Source organism: Salmo salar, chromosome 02 (assembly GCF_965601325.2).
Source record: "Salmo salar chromosome 02, fSalSal1, whole genome shotgun sequence".
Lineage (NCBI taxonomy): Eukaryota > Metazoa > Chordata > Actinopteri > Salmoniformes > Salmonidae > Salmo > Salmo salar.
The window spans coordinates 96,677,819-96,703,704 of NC_138292.1; positions in this window are offsets into that span (position 1 = coordinate 96,677,819).

A 25,886-nucleotide genomic window follows, 5' to 3' on the forward strand; every position below is an offset into this window, starting at 1 on the left:
GTGGTTAGAGTGTAGAGGCGGCAGGTAGACTAGTGGTTAGAGTGTAGAGGCGGCAGGTAGCCTATTAGTTAGAGTGGAGGGGGCGGCAGGTAGCCTAGTGGTTAGAGTGGAGGGGCGGCAGGTAGCCTAGTGGTTAGAGTGTAGAGGCGGCAGGTAGCCTAGTGGTTAGAGTGTGGAGGCGGCAGGTAGCCTAGTGGTTAGAGTGTAGAGGCGGCAGGTAGCCTAGTGGTTAGAGTGTAGAGGCGGCAGGTAGCCTAGTGGTTAGAGTGTAGAGGCGGCAGGTAGCCTAGTGGTTAGAGTGTAGAGGCAGCAGGTAGCCTAGTGGTTAGAGTGGAGGGGCGGCAGGTAGCCTAGTGGTTAGAGTGTAGAGACGGCAGGTAGCCTAGTGGTTAGAGTGTAGTGGCGGCAGGTAGCCTAGTGGTTAGAGTGGAGGGGCTGCAGGTAGCCTAGTGGTTAGAGTGTAGAGGCGGCAGGTAGCCTAGTGGTTAGAGTGTAGAGGCGGCAGGTAGCCTAGTGGTTAGAGTGTAGAGGCGGCAGGTAGCCTAGTGGTTACAGTGTAGAGGCGGCAGGTAGCCTAGTGGTTAGAGTGTAGAGGCGGCAGATAGCCTAGTGGTTAGAGTGTAGAGGCGGCAGGTAGCCTAGTGGTTAGAGTGTAGAGGCGGCAGGTAGCCTAGTGGTTAGAGTGGAGGGGCGGCAGGTAGTCTAGTGGTTACAGTGTAGAGGCGGCAGGTAGATTAGTGGTTAGAGTGTAGATGTGGCAGGTAGCCTAGTGGTTAGAGTGTAGAGGCGGCAGGTAGCCTAGTGGTTAGAGTGTAGAGGCGGCAGGTAGCCTAGTGGTTAGAGTGGAGGTTTGGCAGGTAGTCTAGTGGTAACAGTGTAGAGGCGGCAGGTAGCCTAGTGGTTAGAGTGTAGAGGCGGCAGGTAGCCTAGTGGTTAGAGTGTAGAGGCGGCAGGTAGCCTAGTGGTTAGAGTGTAGAGGCGGCAGGTAGACTAGTGGTTAGAGTGTAGAGGCGGCAGGTAGCCTATTAGTTAGAGTGGAGGGGGCGGCAGGTAGCCTAGTGGTTAGAGTGGAGGGGCGGCAGGTAGCCTAGTGGTTAGAGTGTAGAGGCGGCAGGTAGCCTAGTGGTTAGAGTGTAGAGGCGGCAGGTAGCCTAGTGGTTAGAGTGTAGAGGCGGCAGGTAGCCTAGTGCTTAGAGTGGAGGGGCGGCAGGTAGCCTAGTGGTTAGAGTGTAGAGACGGCAGGTAGCCTAGTGGTTAGAGTGTAGCTGCGGCAGGTAGCCTAGTGGTTAGAGTGGAGGGGCTGCAGGTAGCCTAGTGGTTAGAGTGTAGAGGCGGCAGGTAAACTAGTGGTTAGAGTGTAGAGGCGGCAGGTAGCCTATTAGTTAGAGTGGAGGGGGCGGCAGGTAGCCTAGTGGTTAGAGTGGAGGGGCGGCAGGTAGCCTAGTGGTTAGAGTGTAGAGGCGGCAGGTAGCCTAGTGGTTAGAGTGTAGAGGCGGCAGGTAGCCTAGTGGTTAGAGTGTAGAGGCGGCAGGTAGCCTAGTGGTTACAGTGTAGAGGCGGCAGGTAGCCTAGTGGTTAGAGTGTAGAGGCGGCAGATAGCCTAGTGGTTAGAGTGTAGAGGCGGCAGGTAGCCTAGTGGTTAGAGTGTAGAGGCGGCAGGTAGCCTAGTGGTTAGAGTGGAGGGGCGGCAGGTAGTCTAGTGGTTACAGTGTAGAGGCGGCAGGTAGCTTAGTGGTTAGAGTGTAGATGTGGCAGTTAGCCTAGTGGTTAGAGTCTAGAGGCGGCAGGTAGCCTAGTGGTTAGAGTGTAGAGGCGGCAGGTAGCCTAGTGGGTGGAGTGTAGAGGCGGCAGGTAGCCTAGTGGTTAGAGTGGAGGGGCGGCAGGTAGCCTAGTGGTTAGAGTGTAGAGACGGCAGGTAGCCTAGTGGTTAGAGTGTAGTGGCGGCAGGTAGCCTAGTGGTTAGAGTGGAGGGGCTGCAGGTAGCCTAGTGGTTAGAGTGTAGAGACGGCATGTAGCCTAGTGGTTAGAGTGTAGAGGCGGCAGGTAGCCTAGTGGTTAGAGTGTAGAGGCGGCAGGTAGCCTAGTGGTTAGAGTGTAGAGGCGGCAGGTAGCCTAGTGGTTAGAGTGTAGAGGCGGCAGGTAGCCTAGTGGTTAGAGTGGAGGGGCGGCAGGTAGCCTAGTGGTTAGAGTGTAGAGACGGCAGGTAGCCTAGTGGTTAGAGTGTAGTGGCGGCAGGTAGCCTAGTGGTTAGAGTGGAGGGGCTGCAGGTAGCCTAGTGGTTAGAGTGTAGAGACGGCATGTAGCCTAGTGGTTAGAGTGTAGAGGCGGCAGGTAGCCTAGTGGTTAGAGTGTAGAGGCGGCAGGTAGCCTAGTGGTTAGAGTGTAGAGGCTGCAGGTAGCCTATTAGTTAGAGTGGAGGGGGCGGCAGGTAGCCTAGTGGTTAGAGTGGAGGGGCGGCAGGTAGCCTAGTGGTTAGAGTGTAGAGGCGGCAGGTAGCCTAGTGGTTAGAGTGTAGAGGCGGCAGGTAGCCTAGTGGTTAGAGTGTAGAGGCGGCAGGTAGCCTAGTGGTTAGAGTGGAGGGGCGGCAGGTAGCCTAGTGGTTAGAGTGTAGAGACGGCAGGTAGCCTAGTGGTTAGAGTGTAGCTGCGGCAGGTAGCCTAGTGGTTAGAGTGGAGGGGCTGCAGGTAGCCTAGTGGTTAGAGTGTAGAGGCGGCAGGTAGACTAGTGGTTAGAGTGTAGAGGTGGCAGGTAGCCTATTAGTTAGAGTGGAGGGGGCGGCAGGTAGCCTAGTGGTTAGAGTGGAGGGGCGGCAGGTAGCCTAGTGGTTAGAGTGTAGAGGCGGCAGGTAGCCTAGTGGTTAGAGTGTAGAGGCGGCAGGTAGCCTAGTGGTTACAGTGTAGAGGCGGCAGGTAGCCTAGTGGTTAGAGTGTAGAGGCGGCAGGTAGCCTAGTGGTTACAGTGTAGAGGCGGCAGGTAGCCTAGTGGTTAGAGTGTAGAGGCGGCAGATAGCCTAGTGGTTAGAGTGTAGAGGCGGCAGGTAGCCTAGTGGTTAGAGTGGAGGGGCGGCAGGTAGTCTAGTGGTTAAAGTGTAGAGGCGGCAGGTAGCTTAGTGGTTAGAGTGTAGATGTGGCAGGTAGCCTAGTGGTTAGAGTGTAGAGGCGGCAAGTAGCCTAGTGGTTAGAGTGTAGAGGCGGCAGGTAGCCTAGTGGTTAGAGTGGAGGGGCGGCAGGTAGCCTAGTGGTTAGAGTGTAGAGACGGCAGGTAGCCTAGTGGTTAGAGTGTAGTGGCGGCAGGTAGCCTAGTGGTTAGAGTGGAGGGGCTGCAGGTAGCCTAGTGGTTAGAGTGTAGAGACGGCATGTAGCCTAGTGGTTAGAGTGTAGAGGCGGCAGGTAGCCTAGTGGTTAGAGTGTAGAGGCGGCAGGTAGCCTAGTGGTTAGAGTGTAGAGGCTGCAGGTAGCCTATTAGTTAGAGTGGAGGGGGCGGCAGGTAGCCTAGTGGTTAGAGTGGAGGGGCGGCAGGTAGCCTAGTGGTTAGAGTGTAGAGGCGGCAGGTAGCCTAGTGGTTAGAGTGTAGAGGCGGCAGGTAGCCTAGTGGTTAGAGTGTAGAGGCGGCAGGTAGCCTAGTGGTTAGAGTGGAGGGGCGGCAGGTAGCCTAGTGGTTAGAGTGTAGAGACGGCAGGTAGCCTAGTGGTTAGAGTGTAGCTGCGGCAGGTAGCCTAGTGGTTAGAGTGGAGGGGCTGCAGGTAGCCTAGTGGTTAGAGTGTAGAGGCGGCAGGTAGACTAGTGGTTAGAGTGTAGAGGTGGCAGGTAGCCTATTAGTTAGAGTGGAGGGGGCGGCAGGTAGCCTAGTGGTTAGAGTGGAGGGGCGGCAGGTAGCCTAGTGGTTAGAGTGTAGAGGCGGCAGGTAGCCTAGTGGTTAGAGTGTAGAGGCGGCAGGTAGCCTAGTGGTTACAGTGTAGAGGCGGCAGGTAGCCTAGTGGTTAGAGTGTAGAGGCGGCAGGTAGCCTAGTGGTTACAGTGTAGAGGCGGCAGGTAGCCTAGTGGTTAGAGTGTAGAGGCGGCAGATAGCCTAGTGGTTAGAGTGTAGAGGCGGCAGGTAGCCTAGTGGTTAGAGTGGAGGGGCGGCAGGTAGTCTAGTGGTTAAAGTGTAGAGGCGGCAGGTAGCTTAGTGGTTAGAGTGTAGATGTGGCAGGTAGCCTAGTGGTTAGAGTGTAGAGGCGGCAAGTAGCCTAGTGGTTAGAGTGTAGAGGCGGCAGGTAGCCTAGTGGTTAGAGTGGAGGTTTGGCAGGTAGTCTAGTGGTAACAGTGTAGAGGCGGCAGGTAGCCTAGTGGTTAGAGTGTAGAGGCGGCAGGTAGCCTAGTGGTTAGAGTGTAGAGGCGGCAGGTAGACTAGTGGTTAGAGTGTAGAGGCGGCAGGTAGACTAGTGGTTAGAGTGTAGAGGCGGCAGGTAGCCTAGTGGTTAGAGTGGAGGTTTGGCAGGTAGTCTAGTGGTAACAGTGTAGAGGCGGCAGGTAGCCTAGTGGTTAGAGTGTAGAGGCGGCAGGTAGCCTAGTGGTTAGAGTGTAGAGGCGGCAGGTAGCCTAGTGGTTAGAGTGTAGAGGCGGCAGGTAGACTAGTGGTTAGAGTGTAGAGGCGGCAGGTAGCCTATTAGTTAGAGTGGAGGGGGCGGCAGGTAGCCTAGTGGTTAGAGTGGAGGGGCGGCAGGTAGCCTAGTGGTTAGAGTGTAGAGGCGGCAGGTAGCCTAGTGGTTAGAGTGTAGAGGCGGCAGGTAGCCTATTGGTTAGAGTGGAGGGGCGGCAGGTAGCCTAGTGGTTAGAGTGTAGAGACGGCAGGTAGCCTAGTGGTTAGAGTGTAGTGGCGGCAGGTAGCCTAGTGGTTAGAGTGGAGGGCCTGCAGGTAGCCTAGTGGTTAGAGTGTAGAGACGGCAGGTAGCCTAGTGGTTAGAGTGTAGAGGCGGCAGGTAGCCTAGTGGTTAGAGTGTAGAGGCGGCAGGTAGCCTAGTGGTTACAGTGTAGAGGCGGCAGGTAGCCTAGTGGTTAGAGTGTAGAGGCGGCAGATAGCCTAGTGGTTAGAGTGTAGAGGCGGCAGGTAGCCTAGTGGTTAGAGTGTAGAGGCAGCAGGTAGCCTAGTGGTTAGAGTGGAGGGGCGGCAGGTAGTCTAGTGGTTACAGTGTAGAGGCGGCAGGTAGCTTAGTGGTTAGAGTGTAGATGTGGCAGGTAGCCTAGTGGTTAGAGTGTAGAGCCGGCAGGTAGCGTAGCGGTTAGAGTGTAGATGTGGCAGGTAGCCTAGTGGTTAGAGTGTAGAGGCGGCAGGTAGCCTAGTGGTTAGAGTGTAGAGGCGGCAGGTAGCCTAGTGGTTAGAGTGGAGGGGCTGCAGGTAGCCTAGTGGTTAAAGTGTAGAGGCGGCAGGTAGCTTAGTGGTTAGAGTGTAGAGGCGGCAGGTAGCCTAGTGGTTAGAGTGGAGGGGCGGCAGGTAGCCTAGTGGTTAGAGTGTAGTGGCGGCAGGTAGCCTAGTGGTTAGAGTGGAGGGGCTGCAGGTAGCCTAGTGGTTAAAGTGTAGAGGCGGGAGGTAGCCTAGTGGTTAGAGTGGAGGTTTGGCAGGTAGTCTAGTGGTAACAGTGTAGAGCCGGCAGGTAGCCTAGTGGTTAGAGTGTAGAGGCGGCATGTAGCCTAGTGGTTAGAGTGTAGAGGCGGCAGGTAGCCTAGTGGTTAGAGTGTAGAGGCGGCAGGTAGCCTAGTGGTTAGAGTGTAGAGGCGGCAGATAGCCTAGTGGTTAGAGTGTAGAGGCGGCAGGTAGCCTAGTGGTTAGAGTGTAGAGGCGGCAGGTAGCCTAGTGGTTAGAGTGGAGGGGCGGCAGGTAGTCTAGTGGTTAAAGTGTAGAGGCGGCAGGTAGCTTAGTGGTTAGAGTGTAGATGTGGCAGGTAGCCTAGTGGTTAGAGTGTAGAGGCGGCAAGTAGCCTAGTGGTTAGAGTGTAGAGGCGGCAGGTAGCCTAGTGGTTAGAGTGGAGGGGCGGCAGGTAGTCTAGTGGTTAAAGTGTAGAGGCGGCAGGTAGCTTAGTGGTTAGAGTGTAGATGTGGCAGGTAGCCTAGTGGTTAGAGTGTAGAGGCGGCAAGTAGCCTAGTGGTTAGAGTGTAGAGGCGGCAGGTAGCCTAGTGGTTAGAGTGTAGAGGCGGCAGGTAGCCTAGTGGTTAGAGTGTAGAGGCGGCAGGTAGCCTAGTGGTTAGAGTGTAGAGGCGGCAGGTAGCCTAGTGGTTAGAGTGTAGAGGCGGCAGGTAGCCTAGTGGTTAGAGTGGAGGGGCGGCAAGTAGCATAGTGGTTAGAGTGTAGAGGCGGCAGGTAGCCTAGTGGTTAGAGTGGAGGTTTGGCAGGTAGTCTAGTGGTAACAGTGTAGAGCCGGCAGGTAGCCTAGTGGTTAGAGTGGAGGGGCGGCAGGTAGCCTAGTGGTTAGAGTGTAGAGGCGGCAGGTAGCCTAGTGGTTAGAGTGTAGAGGCGGCAGATAGCCTAGTGGTTAGAGTGTAGAGGCGGCAGGTAGCCTAGTGGTTAGAGTGTAGAGGCGGCAGGTAGCCTAGTGGTTAGAGTGGAGGGGCGGCAGGTAGTCTAGTGGTTACAGTGTAGAGGCGGCAGGTAGATTAGTGGTTAGAGTGTAGATGTGGCAGGTAGCCTAGTGGTTAGAGTGTAGAGGCGGCAGGTAGCCTAGTGGTTAGAGTGTAGAGGCGGCAGGTAGCCTAGTGGTTAGAGTGGAGGTTTGGCAGGTAGTCTAGTGGTAACAGTGTAGAGGCGGCAGGTAGCCTAGTGGTTAGAGTGTAGAGGCGGCAGGTAGCCTAGTGGTTAGAGTGTAGAGGCGGCAGGTAGCCTAGTGGTTAGAGTGTAGAGGCGGCAGGTAGACTAGTGGTTAGAGTGTAGAGGCGGCAGGTAGCCTATTAGTTAGAGTGGAGGGGGCGGCAGGTAGCCTAGTGGTTAGAGTGGAGGGGCGGCAGGTAGCCTAGTGGTTAGAGTGTAGAGGCGGCAGGTAGCCTAGTGGTTAGAGTGTAGAGGCGGCAGGTAGCCTAGTGGTTAGAGTGTAGAGGCGGCAGGTAGCCTAGTGCTTAGAGTGGAGGGGCGGCAGGTAGCCTAGTGGTTAGAGTGTAGAGACGGCAGGTAGCCTAGTGGTTAGAGTGTAGCTGCGGCAGGTAGCCTAGTGGTTAGAGTGGAGGGGCTGCAGGTAGCCTAGTGGTTAGAGTGTAGAGGCGGCAGGTAAACTAGTGGTTAGAGTGTAGAGGCGGCAGGTAGCCTATTAGTTAGAGTGGAGGGGGCGGCAGGTAGCCTAGTGGTTAGAGTGGAGGGGCGGCAGGTAGCCTAGTGGTTAGAGTGTAGAGGCGGCAGGTAGCCTAGTGGTTAGAGTGTAGAGGCGGCAGGTAGCCTAGTGGTTAGAGTGTAGAGGCGGCAGGTAGCCTAGTGGTTACAGTGTAGAGGCGGCAGGTAGCCTAGTGGTTAGAGTGGAGGGGCGGCAGGTAGTCTAGTGGTTAAAGTGTAGAGGCGGCAGGTAGCTTAGTGGTTAGAGTGTAGATGTGGCAGGTAGCCTAGTGGTTAGAGTGTAGAGGCGGCAAGTAGCCTAGTGGTTAGAGTGTAGAGGCGGCAGGTAGCCTAGTGGTTAGAGTGGAGGTTTGGCAGGTAGTCTAGTGGTAACAGTGTAGAGGCGGCAGGTAGCCTAGTGGTTAGAGTGTAGAGGCGGCAGGTAGCCTAGTGGTTAGAGTGTAGAGGCGGCAGGTAGACTAGTGGTTAGAGTGTAGAGGCGGCAGGTAGACTAGTGGTTAGAGTGTAGAGGCGGCAGGTAGCCTAGTGGTTAGAGTGGAGGTTTGGCAGGTAGTCTAGTGGTAACAGTGTAGAGGCGGCAGGTAGCCTAGTGGTTAGAGTGTAGAGGCGGCAGGTAGCCTAGTGGTTAGAGTGTAGAGGCGGCAGGTAGCCTAGTGGTTAGAGTGTAGAGGCGGCAGGTAGACTAGTGGTTAGAGTGTAGAGGCGGCAGGTAGCCTATTAGTTAGAGTGGAGGGGGCGGCAGGTAGCCTAGTGGTTAGAGTGGAGGGGCGGCAGGTAGCCTAGTGGTTAGAGTGTAGAGGCGGCAGGTAGCCTAGTGGTTAGAGTGTAGAGGCGGCAGGTAGCCTATTGGTTAGAGTGGAGGGGCGGCAGGTAGCCTAGTGGTTAGAGTGTAGAGACGGCAGGTAGCCTAGTGGTTAGAGTGTAGTGGCGGCAGGTAGCCTAGTGGTTAGAGTGGAGGGCCTGCAGGTAGCCTAGTGGTTAGAGTGTAGAGACGGCAGGTAGCCTAGTGGTTAGAGTGTAGAGGCGGCAGATAGCCTAGTGGTTAGAGTGTAGAGGCGGCAGGTAGCCTAGTGGTTAGAGTGTAGAGGCAGCAGGTAGCCTAGTGGTTAGAGTGGAGGGGCGGCAGGTAGTCTAGTGGTTACAGTGTAGAGGCGGCAGGTAGCTTAGTGGTTAGAGTGTAGATGTGGCAGGTAGCCTAGTGGTTAGAGTGTAGAGCCGGCAGGTAGCGTAGCGGTTAGAGTGTAGATGTGGCAGGTAGCCTAGTGGTTAGAGTGTAGAGGCGGCAGGTAGCCTAGTGGTTAGAGTGTAGAGGCGGCAGGTAGCCTAGTGGTTAGAGTGGAGGGGCTGCAGGTAGCCTAGTGGTTAAAGTGTAGAGGCGGCAGGTAGCTTAGTGGTTAGAGTGTAGAGGCGGCAGGTAGCCTAGTGGTTAGAGTGGAGGGGCGGCAGGTAGCCTAGTGGTTAGAGTGTAGTGGCGGCAGGTAGCCTAGTGGTTAGAGTGGAGGGGCTGCAGGTAGCCTAGTGGTTAAAGTGTAGAGGCGGGAGGTAGCCTAGTGGTTAGAGTGGAGGTTTGGCAGGTAGTCTAGTGGTAACAGTGTAGAGCCGGCAGGTAGCCTAGTGGTTAGAGTGTAGAGGCGGCATGTAGCCTAGTGGTTAGAGTGTAGAGGCGGCAGGTAGCCTAGTGGTTAGAGTGTAGAGGCGGCAGGTAGCCTAGTGGTTAGAGTGTAGAGGCGGCAGATAGCCTAGTGGTTAGAGTGTAGAGGCGGCAGGTAGCCTAGTGGTTAGAGTGTAGAGGCGGCAGGTAGCCTAGTGGTTAGAGTGGAGGGGCGGCAGGTAGTCTAGTGGTTAAAGTGTAGAGGCGGCAGGTAGCTTAGTGGTTAGAGTGTAGATGTGGCAGGTAGCCTAGTGGTTAGAGTGTAGAGGCGGCAAGTAGCCTAGTGGTTAGAGTGTAGAGGCGGCAGGTAGCCTAGTGGTTAGAGTGTAGAGGCGGCAGATAGCCTAGTGGTTAGAGTGTAGAGGCGGCAAGTAGCATAGTGGTTAGAGTGTAGAGGCGGCAGGTAGCCTAGTGGTTAGAGTGGAGGTTTGGCAGGTAGTCTAGTGGTAACAGTGTAGAGCCGGCAGGTAGCCTAGTGGTTAGAGTGGAGGGGCGGCAGGTAGCCTAGTGGTTAGAGTGTAGAGGCGGCAGGTAGCCTAGTGGTTAGAGTGTAGAGGCGGCAGATAGCCTAGTGGTTAGAGTGTAGAGGCGGCAGGTAGCCTAGTGGTTAGAGTGTAGAGGCGGCAGGTAGCCTAGTGGTTAGAGTGGAGGGGCGGCAGGTAGTCTAGTGGTTACAGTGTAGAGGCGGCAGGTAGATTAGTGGTTAGAGTGTAGATGTGGCAGGTAGCCTAGTGGTTAGAGTGTAGAGGCGGCAGGTAGCCTAGTGGTTAGAGTGTAGAGGCGGCAGGTAGCCTAGTGGTTAGAGTGGAGGTTTGGCAGGTAGTCTAGTGGTAACAGTGTAGAGGCGGCAGGTAGCCTAGTGGTTAGAGTGTAGAGGCGGCAGGTAGCCTAGTGGTTAGAGTGTAGAGGCGGCAGGTAGCCTAGTGGTTAGAGTGTAGAGGCGGCAGGTAGACTAGTGGTTAGAGTGTAGAGGCGGCAGGTAGCCTATTAGTTAGAGTGGAGGGGGCGGCAGGTAGCCTAGTGGTTAGAGTGGAGGGGCGGCAGGTAGCCTAGTGGTTAGAGTGTAGAGGCGGCAGGTAGCCTAGTGGTTAGAGTGTAGAGGCGGCAGGTAGCCTAGTGGTTAGACTGTAGAGTCGGCAGGTAGCCTAGTGCTTAGAGTGGAGGGGCGGCAGGTAGCCTAGTGGTTAGAGTGTAGAGACGGCAGGTAGCCTAGTGGTTAGAGTGTAGCTGCGGCAGGTAGCCTAGTGGTTAGAGTGGAGGGGCTGCAGGTAGCCTAGTGGTTAGAGTGTAGAGGCGGCAGGTAAACTAGTGGTTAGAGTGTAGAGGCGGCAGGTAGCCTATTAGTTAGAGTGGAGGGGGCGGCAGGTAGCCTAGTGGTTAGAGTGGAGGGGCGGCAGGTAGCCTAGTGGTTAGAGTGTAGAGGCGGCAGGTAGCCTAGTGGTTAGAGTGTAGAGGCGGCAGGTAGCCTAGTGGTTAGAGTGTAGAGGCGGCAGGTAGCCTAGTGGTTACAGTGTAGAGGCGGCAGGTAGCCTAGTGGTTAGAGTGTAGAGGCGGCAGGTAGCCTAGTGGTTAGAGTGTAGAGGCGGCAGGTAGCCTAGTGGTTAGAGTGTAGAGGCGGCAGGTAGCCTAGTGGTTAGAGTGGAGGGGCGGCAGGTAGTCTAGTGGTTACAGTGTAGAGGCGGCAGGTAGCTTAGTGGTTAGAGTGTAGATGTGGCAGTTAGCCTAGTGGTTAGAGTGTAGAGGCGGCAGGTAGCCTAGTGGTTAGAGTGTAGAGGCGGCAGGTAGCCTAGTGGGTGGAGTGTAGAGGCGGCAGTTAGCCTAGTGGTTAGAGTGGAGGGGCGGCAGGTAGCCTAGTGGTTAGAGTGTAGAGACGGCAGGTAGCCTAGTGGTTAGAGTGTAGTGGCGGCAGGTAGCCTAGTGGTTAGAGTGGAGGGGCTGCAGGTAGCCTAGTGGTTAGAGTGTAGAGACGGCATGTAGCCTAGTGGTTAGAGTGTAGAGGCGGCAGGTAGCCTAGTGGTTAGAGTGTAGAGGCGGCAGGTAGCCTAGTGGTTAGAGTGTAGAGGCGGCAGGTAGCCTAGTGGTTAGAGTGTAGAGGCGGCAGGTAGCCTAGTGGTTAGAGTGGAGGGGCGGCAGGTAGCCTAGTGGTTAGAGTGTAGAGACGGCAGGTAGCCTAGTGGTTAGAGTGTAGTGGCGGCAGGTAGCCTAGTGGTTAGAGTGGAGGGGCTGCAGGTAGCCTAGTGGTTAGAGTGTAGAGACGGCATGTAGCCTAGTGGTTAGAGTGTAGAGGCGGCAGGTAGCCTAGTGGTTAGAGTGTAGAGGCGGCAGGTAGCCTAGTGGTTAGAGTGTAGAGGCGGCAGGTAGCCTAGTGGTTAGAGTGTAGAGGCGGCAGGTAGACTAGTGGTTAGAGTGTAGAGGCTGCAGGTAGCCTATTAGTTAGAGTGGAGGGGGCGGCAGGTAGCCTAGTGGTTAAAGTGGAGGGGCGGCAGGTAGCCTAGTGGTTAGAGTGTAGAGGCGGCAGGTAGCCTAGTGGTTAGAGTGTAGAGGCGGCAGGTAGCCTAGTGGTTAGAGTGTAGAGGCGGCAGGTAGCCTAGTGGTTAGAGTGGAGGGGCGGCAGGTAGCCTAGTGGTTAGAGTGTAGAGACGGCAGGTAGCCTAGTGGTTAGAGTGTAGCTGCGGCAGGTAGCCTAGTGGTTAGAGTGGAGGGGCTGCAGGTAGCCTAGTGGTTAGAGTGTAGAGGCGGCAGGTAGACTAGTGGTTAGAGTGTAGAGGTGGCAGGTAGCCTATTAGTTAGAGTGGAGGGGGCGGCAGGTAGCCTAGTGGTTAGAGTGGAGGGGCGGCAGGTAGCCTAGTGGTTAGAGTGTAGAGGCGGCAGGTAGCCTAGTGGTTAGAGTGTAGAGGCGGCAGGTAGCCTAGTGGTTACAGTGTAGAGGCGGCAGGTAGCCTAGTGGTAAGAGTGTAGAGGCGGCAGGTAGCCTAGTGGTTACAGTGTAGAGGCGGCAGGTAGCCTAGTGGTTAGAGTGTAGAGGCGGCAGATAGCCTAGTGGTTAGAGTGTAGAGGCGGCAGGTAGCCTAGTGGTTAGAGTGGAGGGGCGGCAGGTAGTCTAGTGGTTAAAGTATAGAGGCGGCAGGTAGCTTAGTGGTTAGAGTGTAGATGTGGCAGGTAGCCTAGTGGTTAGAGTGTAGAGGCGGCAAGTAGCCTAGTGGTTAGAGTGTAGAGGCGGCAGGTAGCCTAGTGGTTAGAGTGGAGGTTTGGCAGGTAGTCTAGTGGTAACAGTGTAGAGTCGGCAGGTAGCCTAGTGGTTAGAGTGTAGAGGCGGCAGGTAGCCTAGTGGTTAGAGTGTAGAGGCGGCAGGTAGACTAGTGGTTAGAGTGTAGAGGCGGCAGGTAGACTAGTGGTTAGAGTGTAGAGGCGGCAGGTAGACTAGTGGTTAGAGTGTAGAGGCGGCAGGTAGCCTAGTGGTTAGAGTGGAGGTTTGGCAGGTAGTCTAGTGGTAACAGTGTAGAGGCGGCAGGTAGCCTAGTGGTTAGAGTGGAGGTTTGGCAGGTAGTCTAGTGGTAACAGTGTAGAGGCGGCAGGTAGCCTAGTGGTTAGAGTGTAGAGGCGGCAGGTAGCCTAGTGGTTAGAGTGTAGAGGCGGCAGGTAGCCTAGTGGTTAGAGTGTAGAGGCGGCAGGTAGACTAGTGGTTAGAGTGTAGAGGCGGCAGGTAGCCTATTAGTTAGAGTGGAGGGGGCGGCAGGTAGCCTAGTGGTTAGAGTGGAGGGGCGGCAGGTAGCCTAGTGGTTAGAGTGTAGAGGCGGCAGGTAGCCTAGTGGTTAGAGTGTAGAGGCGGCAGGTAGCCTAGTGGTTAGAGTGTAGAGGCGGCAGGTAGCCTATTGGTTAGAGTGGAGGGGCGGCAGGTAGCCTAGTGGTTAGAGTGTAGAGACGGCAGGTAGCCTAGTGGTTAGAGTGTAGTGGCGGCAGGTAGCCTAGTGGTTAGAGTGGAGGGCCTGCAGGTAGCCTAGTGGTTAGAGTGTAGAGACGGCAGGTAGCCTAGTGGTTAGAGTGTAGAGGCGGCAGGTAGCCTAGTGGTTAGAGTGTAGAGGCGGCAGGTAGCCTAGTGGTTACAGTGTAGAGGCGGCAGGTAGCCTAGTGGTTAGAGTGTAGAGGCGGCAGATAGCCTAGTGGTTAGAGTGTAGAGGCGGCAGGTAGCCTAGTGGTTAGAGTGTAGAGGCAGCAGGTAGCCTAGTGGTTAGAGTGGAGGGGCGGCAGGTAGTCTAGTGGTTACAGTGTAGAGGCGGCAGGTAGCTTAGTGGTTAGAGTGTAGATGTGGCAGGTAGCCTAGTGGTTAGAGTGTAGAGCCGGCAGGTAGCGTAGCGGTTAGAGTGTAGATGTGGCAGGTAACCTAGTGGTTAGAGTGTAGAGGCGGCAGGTAGCCTAGTGGTTAGAGTGTAGAGGCGGCAGGTAGCCTAGTGGTTAGAGTGGAGGGGCTGCAGGTAGCCTAGTGGTTAAAGTGTAGAGGCGGCAGGTAGCTTAGTGGTTAGAGTGTAGAGGCGGCAGGTAGCCTAGTGGTTAGAGTGGAGGGGCGGCAGGTAGCCTAGTGGTTAGAGTGTAGTGGCGGCAGGTAGCCTAGTGGTTAGAGTGGAGGGGCTGCAGGTAGCCTAGTGGTTAAAGTGTAGAGGCGGGAGGTAGCCTAGTGGTTAGAGTGGAGGTTTGGCAGGTAGTCTAGTGGTAACAGTGTAGAGCCGGCAGGTAGCCTAGTGGTTAGAGTGTAGAGGCGGCATGTAGCCTAGTGGTTAGAGTGTAGAGGCGGCAGGTAGCCTAGTGGTTAGAGTGTAGAGGCGGCAGGTAGCCTAGTGGTTAGAGTGTAGAGGCGGCAGGTAGCCTAGTGGTTAGAGTGTAGAGGCGGCAGATAGCCTAGTGGTTAGAGTGTAGAGGCGGCAGGTAGCATAGTGGTTAGAGTGTAGAGGCGGCAGGTAGCCTAGTGGTTAGAGTGGAGGGGCGGCAGGTAGTCTAGTGGTTAAAGTGTAGAGGCGGCAGGTAGCTTAGTGGTTAGAGTGTAGAGGCGGCAGGTAGCCTAGTGGTTAGAGTGGAGGGGCGGCAGGTAGTCTAGTGGTTAAAGTGTAGAGGCGGCAGGTAGCTTAGTGGTTAGAGTGTAGATGTGGCAGGTAGCCTAGTGGTTAGAGTGTAGAGGCGGCAAGTAGCCTAGTGGTTAGAGTGTAGAGGCGGCAGGTAGCCTAGTGGTTAGAGTGTAGAGGCGGCAGGTAGCCTAGTGGTTAGAGTGTAGATGTGGCAGGTAGCCTAGTGGTTAGAGTGTAGAGGCGGCAAGTAGCCTAGTGGTTAGAGTGTAGAGGCGGCAGGTAGCCTAGTGGTTAGAGTGTAGAGGCGGCAGGTAGCCTAGTGGTTAGAGTGTAGAGGCGGCAGGTAGCCTAGTGGTTAGAGTGTAGAGGCGGCAGGTAGCCTAGTGGTTAGAGTGTAGAGGCGGCAGGTAGCCTAGTGGTTAGAGTGGAGGGGCGGCAAGTAGCCTAGTGGTTAGAGTGTAGAGGCGGCAGGTAGCCTAGTGGTTAGAGTGGAGGTTTGGCAGGTAGTCTAGTGGTAACAGTGTAGAGCCGGCAGGTAGCCTAGTGGTTAGAGTGGAGGGGCGGCAGGTAGCCTAGTGGTTAGAGTGTAGAGGCGGCAGGTAGCCTAGTGGTTAGAGTGTAGAGGCGGCAGGTAGCCTAGTGGTTAGAGTGTAGAGGCGGCAGGTAGCCTAGTGGTTAGAGTGTAGAGGCGGCAGGTAGCCTAGTGGTTAGAGTGTAGAGGCGGCAAGTAGCCTAGTGGTTAGAGTGTAGAGGCGGCAGGTAGCCTAGTGGTTAGAGTGTAGAGGCGGCAGGTAGCCTAGTGGTTAGAGTGTAGAGGCGGCAGGTAGCCTAGTGGTTAGAGTGGAGGGGCGGCAGGTAGTCTAGTGGTTACAGTGTAGAGGCGGCAGGTAGCCTAGTGGTTAGAGTGTAGAGGCGGCAGGTAGCCTAGTGGTTAGAGTGTAGAGGCGGCAGGTAGCCTAGTGGTTAGAGTGTAGAGCCGGCAGGTAGACTAGTGGTTAGAGTGTAGAGGCGGCAGGTAGCCTATTAGTTAGAGTGGAGGGGGCGGCAGGTAGCCTAGTGGTTAGAGTGGAGGGGCGGCAGGTAGCCTACTGGTTAGAGTGTAGAGGCGGCAGGTAGCCTAGTGGTTAGAGTGTAGAGGCGGCAGGTAGCCTAGTGGTTAGAGTGTAGAGGCGGCAGGTAGACTAGTGGTTAGAGTGTAGAGGCGGCAGGTAGCCTATTAGTTAGAGTGTAGATGTGGCAGGTAGCCTAGTGGTTAGAGTGTAGAGGCGGCAAGTAGCCTAGTGGTTAGAGTGTAGAGGCGGCAGGTAGCCTAGTGGTTAGAGTGTAGAGGCGGCAGGTAGCCTAGTGGTTAGAGTGTAGAGGCGGCAGGTAGCCTAGTGGTTAGAGTGGAGGGGCGGCAGGTAGTCTAGTGGTTACAGTGTAGAGGCGGCAGGTAGCCTAGTGGTTAGAGTGTAGAGGCGGCAGGTAGCCTAGTGGTTAGAGTGTAGAAGCGGCAGGTAGCCTAGTGGTTAGAGTGTAGAGGCGGCAGGTAGACTAGTGGTTAGAGTGTAGAGGCGGCAGGTAGCCTATTAGTTAGAGTGGAGGGGGCGGCAGGTAGCCTAGTGGTTAGAGTGGAGGGGCGGCAGGTAGCCTACTGGTTAGAGTGTAGAGGCGGCAGGTAGCCTAGTGGTTAGAGTGTAGAGGCGGCGGGTAGCCTAGTGGTTACAGTGTAGAGGTGGCAGGTAGCCTAGTGGTTAGAGTGTAGAGGCGGCAGATAGCCTAGTGGTTAGAGTGTAGAGGCGGCAGGTAGCCTAGTGGTTAGAGTGTAGAGGCGGCAGGTAGCCTAGTGGTTAGAGTGGAGGGGCGGCAGGTAGTCTAGTGGTTAAAGTGTAGAGGCGGCAGGTAGCTTAGCGGTTAGAGTGTAGATGTGGCAGGTAGCCTAGTGGTTAGAGTGTAGAGGCGGCAAGTAGCCTAGTGGTTAGAGTGTAGAGGCGGCAGGTAGCCTAGTGGTTAGAGTGTAGAGGCGGCAGGTAGCCTAGTGGTTAGAGTGGAGGGGCGGCAGGTAGTCTAGTGGTTACAGTGTAGAGGCGGCAGGTAGCTTAGTGGTTAGAGTGTAGATGTGGCAGGTAGCCTAGTGGTTAGAGTGTAGAGGCGGCAAGTAGCCTAGTGGTTAGAGTGTAGAGGCGGCAGGTAGCCTAGTGGTTAGAGTGTAGAGGCGGCAGGTAGCCTAGTGGTTAGAGTGTAGAGGCGGCAGGTAGCCTAGTGGTTAGAGTGGAGGGGCGGCAGGTAGTCTAGTGGTTACAGTGTAGAGGCGGCAGGTAGCCTAGTGGTTAGAGTGTAGAGGCGGCAGGTAGCCTAGTGGTTAGAGTGTAGAGGCGGCAGGTAGCCTAGTGGTTAGAGTGTAGAGGCGGCAGGTAGACTAGTGGTTAGAGTGTAGAGGCGGCAGGTAGCCTATTAGTTAGAGTGGAGGGGGCGGCAGGTAGCCTAGTGGTTAGAGTGGAGGGGCGGCAGGTAGCCTACTGGTTAGAGTGTAGAGGCGGCAGGTAGCCTAGTGGTTAGAGTGTAGAGGTGGCAGGTAGCCTAGTGGTTAGAGTGTAGAGGCGGCAGGTAGCCTAGTGGTTACAGTGTAGAGGTGGCAGGTAGCCTAGTGGTTAGAGTGTAGAGGCGGCAGATACCCTAGTGGTTAGAGTGTAGAGGCGGCAGGTAGCCTAGTGGTTAGAGTGTAGAGGCGGCAGGTAGCCTAGTGGTTAGAGTGGAGGGGCGGCAAGTAGCCTAGTGGTTAGAGTGTAGAGGCGGCAGGTAGCCTAGTGGTTAGAGTGGAGGTTTGGCAGGTAGTCTAGTGGTAACAGTGTAGAGCCGGCAGGTAGCCTAGTGGTTAGAGTGTAGAGGCGGCATGTAGCCTAGTGGTTAGAGTGTAGAGGCGGCAGGTAGCCTAGTGGTTAGAGTGTAGAGGCGGCAGGTAGCCTAGTGGTTAGAGTGTAGAGGCGGCAGGTAGCCTAGTGGTTAGAGTGGAGGGGCGGCAGGTAGCCTAGTGGTTAGAGTGTAGAGGCGGCAGGTAGCCTAGTGGTTAGAGTGGAGGGGCGGCAGGTAGCCTAGTGGTTAGAGTGTAGAGGCGGCAGGTAGCCTAGTGGTTAGAGTGGAGGGGCGGCAGGTAGTCTAGTGGTTACAGTGTAGAGGCGGCAGGTAGCTTAGTGGTTAGAGTGTAGATGTGGCAGGTAGCCTAGTGGTTAGAGTGTAGAGGCGGCAAGTAGCCTAGTGGTTAGAGTGTAGAGGCGGCAGGTAGCCTAGTGGTTAGAGTGTAGAGGCGGCAGGTAGCCTAGTGGTTAGAGTGTAGAGGCGGCAGGTAGCCTAGTGGTTAGAGTGGAGGGGCGGCAGGTAGTCTAGTGGTTACAGTGTAGAGGCGGCAGGTAGCCTAGTGGTTAGAGTGTAGAGGCGGCAGGTAGCCTAGTGGTTAGAGTGTAGAGGCGGCAGGTAGCCTAGTGGTTAGAGTGTAGAGGCGGCAGGTAGACTAGTGGTTAGAGTGTAGAGGCGGCAGGTAGCCTATTAGTTAGAGTGGAGGGGGCGGCAGGTAGCCTAGTGGTTAGAGTGGAGGGGCGGCAGGTAGCCTACTGGTTAGAGTGTAGAGGCGGCAGGTAGCCTAGTGGTTAGAGTGTAGAGGCGGCAGGTAGCCTAGTGGTTAGAGTGTAGAGGCGGCAGGTAGCCTAGTGGTTACAGTGTAGAGGTGGCAGGTAGCCTAGTGGTTAGAGTGTAGAGGCGGCAGATAGCCTAGTGGTTAGAGTGTAGAGGCGGCAGGTAGCCTAGTGGTTAGAGTGTAGAGGCGGCAGGTAGCCTAGTGGTTAGAGTGGAGGGGCGGCAGGTAGTCTAGTGGTTAAAGTGTAGAGGCGGCAGGTAGCTTAGCGGTTAGAGTGTAGATGTGGCAGGTAGCCTAGTGGTTAGAGTGTAGAGGCGGCAAGTAGCCTAGTGGTTAGAGTGTAGAGGCGGCAGGTAGCCTAGTGGTTAGAGTGGAGGTTTGGCAGGTAGTCTAGTGGTAACAGTGTAGAGCCGGCAGGTAGCCTAGTGGTTAGAGTGTAGAGGCGGCATGTAGCCTAGTGGTTAGAGTGTAGAGGCGGCAGGTAGCCTAGTGGTTAGAGTGTAGAGGCGGCAGGTAGCCTAGTGGTTAGAGTGTAGAGGCGGCAGGTAGCCTAGTGGTTAGAGTGGAGGGGCGGCAGGTAGCCTAGTGGTTAGAGTGTAGAGACGGCAGGTAGCCTAGTGGTTAGAGTGTAGTGGCGGCAGGTAGCCTAGTGGTTAGAGTGTAGAGGCGGCAGGTAGCCTAGTGGTTAGAGTGGAGGGGCGGCAGGTAGTCTAGTGGTTACAGTGTAGAGGCGGCAGGTAGCTTAGTGGTTAGAGTGTAGATGTGGCAGGTAGCCTAGTGGTTAGAGTGTGGAGGCGGCAAGTAGCCTAGTGGTTAGAGTGTAGAGGCGGCAGGTAGCCTAGTGGTTAGAGTGGAGGTTTGGCAGGTAGTCTAGTGGTAACAGTGTAGAGCCGGCAGGTAGCCTAGTGGTTAGAGTGTAGAGGCGGCATGTAGCCTAGTGGTTAGAGTGTAGAGGCGGCAGGTAGCCTAGTGGTTAGATTGTAGAGGCGGCAGGTAGCCTAGTGGTTAGAGTGTAGAGGCGGCAGGTAGCCTAGTGGTTAGAGTGGAGGGGCGGCAGGTAGCCTAGTGGTTAGAGTGTAGAGACGGCAGGTAGCCTAGTGGTTAGAGTGTAGTGGCGGCAGGTAGCCTAGTGGTTAGAGTGGAGGGGCTGCAGGTAGCCTAGTGGTTAGAGTGTAGAGACGGCAGGTAGCCTAGTGGTTAGAGTGTAGAGGCGGCAGGTAGCCTAGTGGTTAGAGTGTAGAGGCGGCAGGTAGCCTAGTGGTTACATTGTAGAGGCGGCAGGTAGCCTAGTGGTTAGAGTGTAGAGGCGGCAGATAGCCTAGTGGTTAGAGTGTAGAGGCGGCAGGTAGCCTAGTGGTTAGAGTGTAGAGGCGGCAGGTAGCCTAGTGGTTAGAGTGTAGAGGCGGCAGATAGCCTAGTGGTTAGAGTGTAGAGGCGGCAGGTAGCCTAGTGGTTAGAGTGTAGAGGCGGCAGGTAGCCTAGTGGTTAGAGTGTAGAGGCGGCAGGTAGCCTAGTGGTTAGAGTGGAGGGGCGGCAGGTAGCCTAGTGGTTAGAGTGTAGAGACGGCAGGTAGCCTAGTGGTTAGAGTGTAGAGGCGGCAGGTAGCCTAGTGGTTAGAGTGTAGAGGCGGCAGGTAGCCTAGTGGTTACATTGTAGAGGCGGCAGGTAGCCTAGTGGTTAGAGTGTAGAGGCGGCAGATAGCCTAGTGGTTAGAGTGGAGGTTTGGCAGGTAGTCTAGTGGTAACAGTGTAGAGCCGGCAGGTAGCCTAGTGGTTAGAGTGTAGAGGCGGCATGTAGCCTAGTGGTTAGAGTGTAGAGGCGGCAGGTAGCCTAGTGGTTAGAGTGTAGAGGCGGCAGGTAGCCTAGTGGTTAGAGTGTAGAGGCGGCAGGTAGCCTAGTGGTTAGAGTGGAGGGGCGGCAGGTAGCCTAGTGGTTAGAGTGTAGAGACGGCAGGTAGCCTAGTGGTTAGAGTGTAGTGGCGGCAGGTAGCCTAGTGGTTAGAGTGTAGAGGCGGCAGGTAGCCTAGTGGTTAGAGTGGAGGGGCGGCAGGTAGTCTAGTGGTTACAGTGTAGAGGCGGCAGGTAGCTTAGTGGTTAGAGTGTAGATGTGGCAGGTAGCCTAGTGGTTAGAGTGGAGGGGCGGCAGGTAGCCTAGTGGTTAGAGTGTAGAGACGGCAGGTAGCCTAGTGGTTAGAGTGTAGAGGCGGCAGGTAGCCTAGTGGTTAGAGTGTAGAGGCGGCAGGTAGCCTAGTGGTTACATTGTAGAGGCGGCAGGTAGCCTAGTGGTTAGAGTGTAGAGGCGGCAGATAGCCTAGTGGTTAGAGTGGAGGTTTGGCAGGTAGTCTAGTGGTAACAGTGTAGAGCCGGCAGGTAGCCTAGTGGTTAGAGTGTAGAGGCGGCATGTAGCCTAGTGGTTAGAGTGTAGAGGCGGCAGGTAGCCTAGTGGTTAGAGTGTAGAGGCGGCAGGTAGCCTAGTGGTTAGAGTGTAGAGGCGGCAGGTAGCCTAGTGGTTAGAGTGGAGGGGCGGCAGGTAGCCTAGTGGTTAGAGTGTAGAGACGGCAGGTAGCCTAGTGGTTAGAGTGTAGTGGCGGCAGGTAGCCTAGTGGTTAGAGTGTAGAGGCGGCAGGTAGCCTAGTGGTTAGAGTGGAGGGGCGGCAGGTAGTCTAGTGGTTACAGTGTAGAGGCGGCAGGTAGCTTAGTGGTTAGAGTGTAGATGTGGCAGGTAGCCTAGTGGTTAGAGTGTAGAGGCGGCAAGTAGCCTAGTGGTTAGAGTGTAGAGGCGGCAGGTAGCCTAGTGGTTAGAGTGGAGGTTTGGCAGGTAGTCTAGTGGTAACAGTGTAGAGCCGGCAGGTAGCCTAGTGGTTAGAGTGTAGAGGCGGCATGTAGCCTAGTGGTTAGAGTGTAGAGGCGGCAGGTAGCCTAGTGGTTAGAGTGTAGAGGCGGCAGGTAGCCTAGTGGTTAGAGTGTAGAGGCGGCAGGTAGCCTAGTGGTTAGAGTGGAGGGGCGGCAGGTAGCCTAGTGGTTAGAGTGTAGAGACGGCAGGTAGCCTAGTGGTTAGAGTGTAGTGGCGGCAGGTAGCCTAGTGGTTAGAGTGGAGGGGCTGCAGGTAGCCTAGTGGTTAGAGTGTAGAGACGGCAGGTAGCCTAGTGGTTAGAGTGTAGAGGCGGCAGGTAGCCTAGTGGTTAGAGTGTAGAGGCGGCAGGTAGCCTATTGGTTACATTGTAGAGGCGGCAGGTAGCCTAGTGGTTAGAGTGTAGAGGCGGCAGATAGCCTAGTGGTTAGAGTGTAGAGGCGGCAGGTAGCCTAGTGGTTAGAGTGTAGAGGCGGCAGGTAGCCTAGTGGTTAGAGTGTAGAGGAGGCAGAAAGCCTAGTGGTTAGAGTGTAGAGGCGGCAGGTAGCCTAGTGGTTAGAGTGTAGAGGCGGCAGGTAGCCTAGTGGTTAGAGTGTAGAGGCGGTAGGTAGCCTAGTGGTTAGAGTGGAGGGGCGGCAGGTAGCCTAGTGGTTAGAGTGTAGAGACGGCAGGTAGCCTAGTGGTTAGAGTGTAGAGGCGGCAGGTAGCCTAGTGGTTAGAGTGTAGAGGCGGCAGGTAGCCTAGTGGTTACATTGTAGAGGCGGCAGGTAGCCTAGTGGTTAGAGTGTAGAGGCGGCAGATAGCCTAGTGGTTAGAGTGTAGAGGCGGCAGGTAGCCTAGTGGTTAGAGTGTAGAGGCGGCAGGTAGCCTAGTGGTTAGAGTGGAGGGGCGGCAGGTAGTCTAGTGGTTACAGTGTAGAGGCGGCAGGTATCTTAGTGGTTAGAGTGTAGATGTGGCAGGTAGCCTAGTGGTTAGAGTGTAGAGGCGGCAGGTAGCCTAGTGGTTACAGTGTAGAGGCGGCAGGTAGCCTAGTGGTTAGAGTGGAGGTTTGGCAGGTATTCTAGTGGTAACAGTGTAGAGGCGGCAGGTAGCCTAGTGGTTAGAGGGTAGAGGCGGCAGGTAGCCTAGTGGTTAGAGTGTAGAGGCGGCAGGTAGCCTAGTGGTTAGAGTGGAGGGGCGGCAGGTAGCCTAGTGGTTAGAGTGTAGAGACGGCAGGTAGTCTAGTGGTAACAGTGTAGAGGCGGCAGGTAGCCTAGTGGTTAGAGTGGAGGTTTGGCAGGTAGTCTAGTGGTTAGAGTGTAGAGGCGGCAGGTAGCCTAGTGGTTAGAGTGTAGAGGCGGCAGGTAGCCTATTAGTTAGAGTGGAGGGGGCGGCAGGTAGCCTAGTGGTTAGAGTGGAGGGGCGGCAGGTAGCCTAGTGGTTAGAGTGGAGGGGCGGCAGGTAGCCTAGTGGTTACAGTGTAGAGGTGGCAGGTAGCCTAGTGGTTAGAGTGTAGAGGCGGCAGATAGCCTAGTGGTTAGAGTGTAGAGGCGGCAGGTAGCCTAGTGGTTAGAGTGGAGGGGCGGCAGGTAGTCTAGTGGTTACAGTGTAGAGGCGGCAGGTAGCTTAGTGGTTAGAGTGTAGATGTGGCAGGTAGCCTAGTGGTTAGAGTGTAGAGGCGGCAGGTAGCCTAGTGGTTAGAGTGGAGGTTTGGCAGGTAGTCTAGTGGTAACAGTGTAGAGGCGGCAGGTAGCCTAGTGGTTAGAGTGGAGGTTTGGCAGGTAGTCTAGTGGTTAGAGTGTAGAGGCGGCAGGTAGCCTAGTGGTTAGAGTGTAGAGGTGGCAGGTAGCCTAGTGGTTAGAGTGTAGAGGCGGCAGGTAGCCTAGTGGTTAGAGTGGAGAGGCGGCAGGTAGTCTAGTGGTTACAGTGTAGAGGCGGCAGGTAGCCTAGTGGTTAGAGTGTAGAGGCGGCAGGTAGCCTAGTGGTTAGAGTGTAGAGGCGGCAGGTAGACTAGTGGTTAGAGTGTAGAGGCGGCAGGTAGCCTATTAGTTAGAGTGGAGGGGGCGGCAGGTAGCCTAGTGGTTAGAGTGTAGAGACGGCAGGTAGCCTAGTGGTTAGATTGTAGAGGCGGCAGGTAGCCTAGTGGTTAGAGTGTAGAGGCGGCAGGTAGCCTAGTGGTTAGAGTGTAGAGGCGGCAGGTAGCCTAGTGGTTAGAGTGTAGAGGCGGCAGGTAGCCTAGTGGTTAGAGTGTAGAGGCGGCAAGTATCCTAGTGGTTAGAGTGTAGAGGCGGCAGGTAGCCTAGTGGTTCGAGTGTAGAGGCGGCAGGTAGCCTAGTGGTTAGAGTGTAGAGGCGGCAGGTAGCCTAGTGGTTAGAGTGTAGAGGCGGCAGGTAGCCTAGTGGATAGAGTGTAGAGGCGGCAGGTAGCCTAGTGGTTAGAGTGTAGAGGCGGCAGGTAGCCTAGTGGTTAGAGTGTAGAGGCGGCAGGTAGCCTAGTGGTTAGAGTGTAGAGGCGGCAGGTAGCCTAGTGGATAGAGTGTAGAGGCGGCAGGTAGCCTAGTGGTTAGAGTGTAGAGGCGGCAGGTAGCCTAGTGGTTAGAGTGTAGAGGCGGCAGGTAGCCTAGTGGTTAGAGTGTTGAGGCGGCAGGTAGCCTAGTGGTTAGAGTGGAGGCGGCGGCAGGAAGCGTAGTGGTTAGAGTAGAGTGGAGGGGCGACAGGTAGCCAAGTGGTTAGAGTGTAGAGGCGGTAGGTAGCCTAGTGGTTAGAGTGGAGGGGCGGCAGGTAGCCTAGTGGTTAGAGTGTAGAGACGGCAGGTAGCCTAGTGGTTAGAGTGTAGAGGCGGCAGGTAGCCTAGTGGTTAGAGTGTAGAGGCGGCAGGTAGCCTAGTGGTTACAGTGTAGAGGCGGCAGGTAGCCTAGTGGTTAGAGTGGAGGTTTGGCAGGTATTCTAGTGGTAACAGTGTAGAGGCGGCAGGTAGCCTAGTGGTTAGAGGGTAGAGGCGGCAGGTAGCCTAGTGGTTAGAGTGTAGAGGCGGCAGGTAGCCTAGTGGTTAGAGTGTAGAGGCGGCAGGTAGCCTAGTGGTTAGAGTGTAGAGGCGGCAGGTAGCCTAGTGGTTAGAGTGGAGGGGCGGCAGGTAGTCTAGTGGTTACAGTGTAGAGGCGGCAGGTAGCTTAGTGGTTAGAGTGTAGATGTGGCAGGTAGCCTAGTGGTTAGAGTGTAGAGGTGGCAGGTAGCCTAGTGGTTAGAGTGGAGGTTTGGCAGGTAGTCTAGTGGTAACAGTGTAGAGGCGGCAGGTAGCCTAGTGGTTAGAGTGTAGAGGCGGCAGGTAGCCTAGTGGTTAGAGTGTAGAGGCGGCAGGTAGCCTAGTGGTTAGAGTGTAGAGGCGGCAGGTAGACTAGTGGTTAGAGTGTAGAGGCGGCAGGTAGCCTATTAGTTAGAGTGGAGGGGGCGGCAGGTAGCCTAGTGGTTAGAGTGTAGAGACGGCAGGTAGCCTAGTGGTTAGAGTGTAGTGGCGGCAAGTAGCCTAGTGGTTAGAGTGTAGAGACGGCAGGTAGCCTAGTGGTTAGAGTGTAGAGGCGGCAAGTAGCCTAGTGGTTAGAGTGTAGAGGCGGCAGGTAGCCTAGTGGTTAGAGTGGAGGTTTGGCAGGTAGTCTAGTGGTAACAGTGTAGAGGCGGCAGGTAGCCTAGTGGTTCGAGTGTAGAGGCGGCAGGTAGCCTAGTGGTTAGAGTGTAGAGGCGGCAGGTAGCCTAGTGGTTAGAGTGTAGAGGCGGCAGGTAGCCTAGTGGATAGAGTGTAGAGGCGGCAGGTAGCCTAGTGGTTAGAGTGTAGAGGCGGCAGGTAGCCTAGTGGTTAGAGTGTAGAGGCGGCAGGTAGCCTAGTGGTTAGAGTGTTGAGGCGGCAGGTAGCCTAGTGGTTAGAGTGGAGGCGGCGGCAGGAAGCGTAGTGGTTAGAGTAGAGTGGAGGGGCGACAGGTAGCCAAGTGGTTAGAGTGTAGAGGCGGTAGGTAGCCTAGTGGTTAGAGTGGAGGGGCGGCAGGTAGCCTAGTGGTTAGAGTGTAGAGACGGCAGGTAGCCTAGTGGTTAGAGTGTAGAGGCGGCAGGTAGCCTAGTGGTTAGAGTGTAGAGGCGGCAGGTAGCCTAGTGGTTACAGTGTAGAGGCGGCAGGTAGCCTAGTGGTTAGAGTGGAGGTTTGGCAGGTATTCTAGTGGTAACAGTGTAGAGGCGGCAGGTAGCCTAGTGGTTAGAGGGTAGAGGCGGCAGGTAGCCTAGTGGTTAGAGTGTAGAGGCGGCAGGTAGCCTAGTGGTTAGAGTGTAGAGGCGGCAGGTAGCCTAGTGGTTAGAGTGTAGAGGCGGCAGGTAGCCTAGTGGTTAGAGTGGAGGGGCGGCAGGTAGTCTAGTGGTTACAGTGTAGAGGCGGCAGGTAGCTTAGTGGTTAGAGTGTAGATGTGGCAGGTAGCCTAGTGGTTAGAGTGTAGAGGTGGCAGGTAGCCTAGTGGTTAGAGTGTAGAGGCGGCAGGTAGCCTAGTGGTTAGAGTGTAGAGGCGGCAGGTAGACTAGTGGTTAGAGTGTAGAGGCGGCAGGTAGCCTATTAGTTAGAGTGGAGGGGGCGGCAGGTAGCCTAGTGGTTAGAGTGTAGAGACGGCAGGTAGCCTAGTGGTTAGAGTGTAGTGGCGGCAAGTAGCCTAGTGGTTAGAGTGTAGAGACGGCAGGTAGCCTAGTGGTTAGAGTGTAGAGGCGGCAAGTAGCCTAGTGGTTAGAGTGTAGAGGCGGCAGGTAGCCTAGTGGTTAGAGTGGAGGTTTGGCAGGTAGTCTAGTGGTAACAGTGTAGAGGCGGCAGGTAGCCTAGTGGTTAGAGTGTAGAGGCGGCATGTAGCCTAGTGGTTAGAGTGTAGAGGCGGCAGGTAGCCTAGTGGTTAGAGTGTAGAGGCGGCAGGTAGCCTAGTGGTTAGAGTGTAGAGGCGGCAGGTAGCCTAGTGCTTAGAGTGGAGGGGCGGCAGGTAGCCTAGTGGTTAGAGTGTAGAGACGGCAGGTAGCCTAGTGGTTAGAGTGTAGTGGCGGCAGGTAGCCTAGTGGTTAGAGTGGAGGGGCTGCAGGTAGCCTAGTGGTTAGAGTGTAGAGGCGGCAGGTAGCCTAGTGGTTAGAGTGTAGAGGCGGCAGGTAGCCTAGTGGTTAGAGTGTAGAGGCGGCAGGTAGCCTAGTGGTTACAGTGTAGAGGCGGCAGGTAGCCTAGTGGTTAGAGTGTAGAGGCGGCAGGTAGCCTAGTGGTTAGAGTGGAGGTTTGGCAGGTAGTCTAGTGGTAACAGTGTAGAGGCGGCAGGTAGCCTAGTGGTTAGAGTGTAGAGGCGGCAGGTAGCCTAGTGGTTAGAGTGTAGAGGCGGCAGGTAGCCTAGTGGTTAGAGTGTAGAGGCGGCAGGTAGCCTAGTGGTTAGAGTGTAGAGGCGGCAGGT